We start from the raw sequence: 8,193 nt of genomic DNA, 5'->3' as shown, positions 1-8,193 counted from the left end.
GTTCCATATGTTTATTATTTTCTACATTTGTTACATTTTTATGTATCCTGAAATTACTTTTACGTTTCAAGGGACACCCTCGCTCTCTATTACTCCTGCATTTAATAAATTGGTTGATGGAATCAAGATCCAAAACAAAAACAAACAAAAACCCTCAACAGACTGAAATGAAAGAATGAAAATAAGTAAGAATAAATGACAAGTCATGAACTGAGGTTCAGTTAGTCAGCCAACTGACTACAGAATGATGGTGAAAAAAGATGGATGCTGTCACTCAATGGTCAGCCATAGATGTGGTGATCTCAGGCTGCCCAAACAGAAACATAGGGTCTAGGACAAAGGGTGGGAGAGCTCTAGTTTAGTCTACACTGTATATATATTAAGGCATGTTCTAGACACACAGCTTTAATAGCAACAAATCAAAAAAGAATGATGAGAATGATGAGAAAACCACATTTCATGAAAAGAGACCTGGGTGTGTGTGTGTGTTGAGAGAGAAGTGGAATTAACTGTCTTGAAACATTTGAAGTTGGCGGAGCGGCTTCAGAGGGAAGAGCTGGAACCAAACGGAAAGCAATTTCAAGCGGCTCAGTGTAAGGGAGAATTTTCTATCAGAACTGCCAAAACAGAATGCGCTGCCTCAAATGGTGATAAGCCTTCCATCCTTGGAGATTTTCAAAAAGAGGCTGGATGACCACTTGTGAGAGATGCTTTGGAGGGAATTTTGACATTGGAGGTGGGTGAGGCCGGGGAGGTGATTCCATGACCTCTAGGCTCCCTTCCAGTTATGATTCCCTATTTAATATCTCTCACCCTTCATTCACCATCTGGGCAATCCCTAAAAAAGCCAGTAATCTCTCAAAGCTTCAATTTCCCCTTTGGTAAAAGCATTACATAAAACCTGTGAAATCACAAGTTTAATGTGAAAAATGCTAGTTATATTTTACAAGGATTCATAATTACATATTTTTTTAAATAAAAAATATTCATGAATCACATAAAAATCCCCTTGCTTAACCCCCTGAGTCACCTTTGGAGGCCCTGGACTAGTTGATCTCTATGATCCTTTTGGTTCTGAGATCCTAAGATTCTGTGGTTCTGCGGATTTCAATCATATACTTTGAAGGTCGTGACACACAGGGGAAAGCTGTTTGGAAAGATGACAAGACCACTAAAAGGAGATGCTCATTTGAATTTCCTCACATTCTCTACTCTATGTCACTTGGGAAATTTTGTCATTGCTGCAAATGAGGGAAAAGCCCTACAGAATGACTGCAAAATGAAAGCAAAATGTTTTAACTAGGATCCATCTCTCAGCTCTGCTTCTAGCTTGATTCTCAGGCTCGTTCCCCTGGTGGCACCAAAAATGGTCACAGCAGCTCTAAAGCTCACATCCCCACATGAGTTAGCCCAGTGAGGAAGAGAGATGGAGTTCTATCATTCCTAGCAAAAATCGGAGGCTCCCTCTAGTATGGATTTCCATGCCCATTCTTGAACCAATGACTGTGGCTGAGATGGTAGAATGGGGAGGGGGGCATCAATCCCAACTAGACCATACAGCTGAGGATGTGGGGAAGTGGCTCTCAAAGGAAATGTGGAGTACCTCACAGAAGGACTCAGCAACATTGGCTAGTCCAGCCTTTGGCTGCCTAACATCAACCCACAGGTTCCACACATACAGGTCACATTCCTTCCCTAAAGGGACTTCATGTGAAATCTTTTTATTACTAAATCGAGATCCAAGTCCAGTATTTCATGTCAGTGTGCAAATTATGTCAAGTGACTCTTCATGGTTCAGTGATCTGTGGGTAAATAATAAGTTCAGCCACACCTTATATATAATAGGAGAGAGAAAACAAAACTGCAATAAAAATTCCAAATTGCAAAGGGGAGAATGTAGAACATCCAGTGGCTATCAGTCCTCACACATATTACAATCTTTTTGGACAGAAATGGCAGACTCCTTTATCTTGCAGTGAAGTGGAGGTCTGGGGCTGCCTCAGTTTCACTCTCCACGAGGATCCCCCTTGTCTATTATTTCTGTGCAAGAACCTCTTCATAGGACAGGACAGCTTTAAATGCCGTTACTCTTTGGTATAAATGGGAATGAATATTTGGTGGAGGAAGGGGTCCCAAGGACTGCTTTCAGGGTTGGGCAATCGTGGAGTATTTTCCTCAGAGTTGAAGGCTCCTCTGTAGTATAAATCCCTCATGACTTCAGTTGGCTCCCATCTATGTGCTTCTGGTTGTGATGGTTAATTTTATGTATCAACTTGACTGGGCCACGGGGTACCCAGATATTTGGTAAAACATTATTCTGGATGTTTCTGTAAGGATATTTTGGAATGAGATTAACATTTAAATCAGAAGACTAAGTAAAGCAGACTGCTCTCCCTAATGTGGGTGGGCCTCATCCAATCAGTTGAAGGCCTGAATAGAACCAAATGGCTGACCATCCCCTGAGTAAGAGAGAATTCCTCTTGCTTGACCACCTTTGAACTGGGACATTCCTTCAGACTCAAACTGAAACACCTGCTCTTCTGGGTCTTAGCTCGAGCACTCACCCTGCAGATCTTGGGACTTGCCAGACTCCATCATCACATGAGCCAATTCCTGATAAATCTATTTCTCTCTCTACATGTATACCTTCTATTGGTTCTGTTTTCCTGGAGAACGCTGATAATACACTGGTCAATTCCATGGGTTAGTAATAAAAGTAGAGATCTAGCTAATTGATACCTTCATTTAGAACACAGGTTTGGGAAGGCTGTAAATTAATGGCTTCTGCATCTATATTGGCCTCTTTTTGGGGACAATACAATGCAATGACCTGGAGAAGGGAGGAACAGCTACTCTCCCTTTGCTGGAAAGCTGCACACCAGCTGCATCTTTTCAAGAGGCATGGATGTCCCTTTTGACAGGTTGGTGGGGGTGAGTATAACAAGAGGATTCTAGAAGAGGCCTGGGAGATCACACTTATTCTAGGTCATAATTTTTCTTTATTGTACTTTTCCCTTCTTCCTTCTTTTGCTCAAACTAACTTAACTTTATGCAGGAATCTGGCTTTTCCATTCCGTCAAGGATCCAGACGGCTGCACTCAGTTGATTTGGATTGCAGGTCACAGGCAGAAACTGTTTCTTGTAGCAAAGCCCTATTTCATTCCTTCTTGTTTTTAGAGGCATAAGCTTCAAAGAAAACCTCTCTTTCTTGTAAAAATTTACGAAGGCTTCAACCTGTAACCAATACGTTCCTAAAACCTAAACTTTCTGTCCAAGTCCCTTAATGCTGCAGCCCAGGGAGACATATGGGTTGAAGATCCCAATATACATTAGCCAATGGAGTAACCCACTGTTACAGTACCACAAGATAAGAATTGCCAATGACGAGCTGTGTTAAAGACTGTTACTTGTCCCAGTACCCATTTAATCCTCCTCCTTAGTAAGAAGAGCCACAATTTTTAATTAGGCACATTGCCAACCTGAATAAAGACTTCTTCCCATTCCCTTGAAAGCAGATGTGGCTACATGGCCAAGTTCTGCATATGGGATGTCAACAGAAGTGCTGTGTGCAACTTCCAGAAACTGTCCTTAAAGGGCCAGTTAAGATTATTTTTCCTTTTACAGACCAATCTAATCCTTACTAACACCCTAGCCTAGGATACAGAGGGTTTCCTATCTTGATTCATCCAATTTTATAATCCAGGGGCTGTAACTTGCCACCCTTCATTTCCTGGTATCAAATTCTGACATAGTTGACAGAAAATCTAACTTACACAAACTTGATTAAGGAAAAAAAAAAAAAAAAAGGAACGTATTGGCTAATATAACTGAACACTCCACAGGGATAGATGCGCTTGGCTTAATCTAAACCCAATCAGCCTCCTCTGAGTTGTCACCAGTCTCAGGCAGGCTCCCCTTACAGTAGCAAAACAGGCTAACCCGCTTTTAACCTTACATCTTTATAGCAGGACAGAGTCTATCTGCCTGTTCTGTAGGTCCCTCAGATTGTACCAGTTTAGGTCACCTGCACAGTTCTGATCCAAACACAAGATCACAGGAGTGGGATACTCTGATCTGTTGAGCCTGATGAAAACCCACCCAGGAGCTAGGGTTGGGCTTAATCCCATCCAAACCAGATGGCTGTGAACAGGAAGGAGCTGGTAGTTTCCCAAAGGAACTCAAGTAGGGTTACAAGAAGGGGGATGCATGTTGAGTAGCAAACAGCAGATTTTTACCATACCCTTCAATATAAATTATATTTGTACCATCACTTGGCCTAAGCTTTACAGATTCATTACTACCCTTTGGAGAAATACTAAACAAGACTATAGGAGATTACAAAATATTATAAAGTACTTTTGGGTAGACTAAGCTACAGGATTTCAAATAAAGTATTTTTTGATGGGCTAAGAAATAACTTGCTTTCCTTCTCACTTCTAAGGGGCACACACGTTTGGTAGGGGAAAGGAGGATTTGATTGCTTAGGAAAAAAAAAAATCAAACCAAACCTCACAACTCGTCTCCTTGGCATTTAGGAAAGTGAGAAAGAACAGCTGGATCATGCTCTCCCTTAGACTGTCCACACACAGGTCAGCCACAAACAGTAGCTTCCTTCTTACAGAGTTGCATGAATTCATTACCTGGAAGACTGGATGCCTGCTCTCAACTTGGCTTTCCTGGCCACCTCAAGTTTTCCATTTCCAATGCACAGCAGTTTTGTTTGTGAGGGTCCAAATGCGGCAGGAACTATTCACAAGCTTCTAAGCTGCACTTGCTGCGTAGGCCAAGGGTGTTGGCTGAACAACTGACCAACCTTTCCAGGGAGAGATCTGAAGCAGGTAATTTGAAAAAACACCTTCCAATCCGTCAGGAGCATGGAAAAAGTTGCTGTCTCTTCTATGTTGGTGGAAGCTCCAAAGCACAGCATCACAGCATCTGGTTAACCAACCACTGGAACTTCAAAACACAGAGATCAGACTCTACTCTTTTTCTTTCGGAACACAGAGGAGCAGTCAAGAGTAGGACCACAGAGCTCTAGGAAAAATAAGACTGTCTTAGCACCACAGATTCATACCATATGGACTTAAACTAGAATCAACTGTTCAAGGAGCCAAAAGAAATCATGATACCAAGAGGTGATGTGTGACAATCTCTCCTCACAGTAAAAATAACCTAGAGTGCTTAGCAGAAACCTGGGAGAAGGAAAACCTTTCTGAAATAAAGTGAAACCATTATTTGATAGTCCCTGCATTAGCTACACCTGAGAGGGATGGAAATTTCCCTTTTAAAAATCACGAGGCTTAGTTTACGTCTCCTTGATTATACAGTTCAGAGCACCTGCTTCCATGAAATTAAGAATTAAGACTCACATTTCACTGTTTACAATGCCTTTCGTTTGTCTTTTCATGGATTTTCTCCAACCATCCCATTTCCACTTCTGAAGCCATTCCCAAGATTTCCAACAGGTCCTCCTGAGATTATACTTCCTCTCCCATGATCGTCCTAGCTCCCCTGAGCCTGTCCTGTCCAGAGGCAATGCCCGGCAGCTCTCAGTTGGATTCACCACTGTACCAAGCACGTTCCTTCCGCAGCTCAACGTAAGGTCGACTCGACAATCATTGACAGCTATCTTTGTGTCCTTATGTCCTTTCCACGTGGGTCCCCTTCACAATATAGTCCTGGACAGTCATGTTCCCTGAGGTCTGCTGTAACAGCTTTGAGCAGTGTTCAACTTAGCAGCGCACAATTCATGATGGACAATGAAACAGACTTGATGCTATTAGGTTGGAATCCACTGAAAGAAACTGGTGCTAGCATTAACAGCTGGTTTCAAAGTAACCGAAGTGACTGAAGTTTTTATACCCAAACCAGCAAAATATGTGAGTAACATGGCTGAAAGACTCAAGAGAAGAACTAAACACGCTAGAAGAAACAGCTTGCTGTCCAACAAAGAGAGAAACCTCCAAGAAAAGCGGTTTCACAAACCATGAAAAAACTGTCCTACTTTTTCAAAAAATTCATTAAAGTAGCCGATTAAAATAATTATCCATTTTTAAGTGGCAGTAAACTGTAATATTCTCTCTAAATTATCATGAAACATAGTATGACTTCAGGATGGCTTGGTGACCTGGGCAGAGCCCACCTAGGAGGCCAATTAGCCTAATGGTTAAGGACATGACCTCTGAAGCCCACCTGCCGTGGTTTAAATCATGGCTTGCCTAGTTACTTACATGTGACCCATCTGGTTTGGACCTTAATTTCCTTTCCCACATAAAATGGGGATGACGGTACTGTATTTTATTGACTCTAGAGCTCACATTTTAACATTCTTGATATCTTTAGGGCCTTAAAAAGGCTGGTGGCCAGGCCACAGTCATGATGTACCTGTCATTCATTGCTTGTGCATGTGTGGACTTGGTGGTTGATTCTGGTGGCACAAGTCAACATCAGCAACCCTTCAATATCGCATTCCACAGACCATCGTCCTAATAACTGTTGACCGAAACCCTTCTATTAACATCTTCTGATCAAGAAAACACCAGCATTAGAACTTGCAGAATGGGTGTCAATGACTTTGAAGGAAATTGCACAGTGGTGGAGCACGTCATTAAGTATTGCTGCATCGTGAGGTCTGAGTCATGAAGGTCAGGCTGTGAAGTTTTAGGAATGCCTTACCCAGTGAATTTCACTTGTTTAAAGTATAAGCACAGAATGACATAAAAGTTTGTCTCAATATCACATTACATCAATTCTAGCTATTTTTTCAGTATTTTAACATCTCAAGTCAGGATGTGTCATACAATTAATTAAGCCATGTTTTTTGTTCTTAGTGGTATACAAAGTGGTGTGTCTTACAATTGATGGAGTCTGAGAGTTGTTGGAATAAAATGCCAAAAGAGCTCTTTACATAAGTATAAGCATTCTAAATTGAGTTTTTAAAAAGCATTGTCATAATTTAATTGGCAGCATTGTTTTCATTCTTAGTGTTACATAAAATGGCACATCTTATAATTAATGACATTTTGGATTCAATGAAACTCAGCAGTACCTACCTCACAGGATTGTGAGGATTCAGTGATTAATGTTTTAATGTGCTGAGAATGGTGCCTAGCTTATGCTAAATTCTATGTTTTTAGCTATTAATATTAGTCTATCAGTCAGGGGCTTTGCTATAGATTGAGAGATATCAATCTATAACAAAGCCTTAAAAATTTGTTTTCAACTTAGAGAGCTTCCCTACTTCTCCCACCTTATCTCAATACCCAGTCTTTATTGAGGGCTTACTTTATGCCAGAAACTGTGCTTGATACGGTGACGCAATTATCACCCACAGTTTTGGACTTCAAGACCGAGTAAACAATGAAGAATTTTATCAATAATTATATAGACAGGAAGAAAGATAATACCAGGTACCGACAGGAATTAAGAGAAGGAAGAAAACCCAATGTCCATCGTTTACCATTTAACAGGGTTACCTAAGGATAAGCTTTAACCACTATGTGACTTGATTTTCTCATCTGTAAAATGGATTTATCATAAACCCTGTCAATAATGCTGCTTGCAATAACATGAATCGGTTCCATTTTCCACCTAGCCCCTGTTCACAAATGCATGTGGGCTCAAATCCTTAACTCTTGGCCGAAGCAAGGAATATGAAAGAGGGGGTGAAGGTGGGTGAGGAAGTGGCAGGCTGTCTCAGGAAGTGCAGAGGCAGAGGGTGAGTTAATCTCAGAGAAGGCTGATGAGATGGGCATCGACTACCTGGGAGATTTCTGGACTAATTCTGTTTTCCTAGAAGTACAAGTCAGACATAGGACTGATTCACAACTGTCGGAATTGTGCTTGGTATTTAGTAAGCTACTAATACACATTGTTTATTACTCTTATTATAGTGTGATATTAAAAACACTTAACAATCAGTATAGTATTAGCATCAGCCAATCAGGAGACACATGCAGTGTGAACATAACTATGGGTTCTACATGGGAGGATCACAGCAATTACAGGTCAAGCTGGGTCTCAAAGGAGAGGGAGAATATGCTCACAAGGAGAATATGAACAAGGAGAAAGGCACTTCAGGGGGAAAAAGGCTGGGACGTATATATGGTAACCTTCTTGTTGTTTTACAATACTGAAGTAAAGGGTGGAGATGAAAGAAAGAAATGGCTGCAAAATTAGTTTGGGGCCAAGTCA

General features: G+C 41.2%; 1 protein-coding gene across 3 annotated transcripts in view; it reads left to right on the top strand.

Annotated features, from left to right (window-relative positions):
• The window catches only part of LOC309604732 (uncharacterized protein), a 36,549-nt gene extending 32,634 nt beyond the window's left edge, over positions 1 to 3,915 (top strand). For all 3 annotated transcript variants that reach the window (XR_014231028.1, XR_014231029.1, XM_082339677.1), the window contains one exon: positions 328 to 3,915. The gene's annotated coding sequence lies outside the window, so the exon portion shown is untranslated. The remainder of the gene's footprint in view (positions 1 to 327) is intronic.
• Positions 3,916 to 8,193: the final 4,278 nt, after the last annotated feature.

Source organism: Balaenoptera borealis (genome assembly GCF_965194805.1).
Source record: "Balaenoptera borealis genome assembly, chromosome: 1".
Lineage (NCBI taxonomy): Eukaryota > Metazoa > Chordata > Mammalia > Artiodactyla > Balaenopteridae > Balaenoptera > Balaenoptera borealis.
Note: the sequence above shows the minus strand (reverse complement) of the source record. Positions and strands in the feature narration are given on the sequence as shown.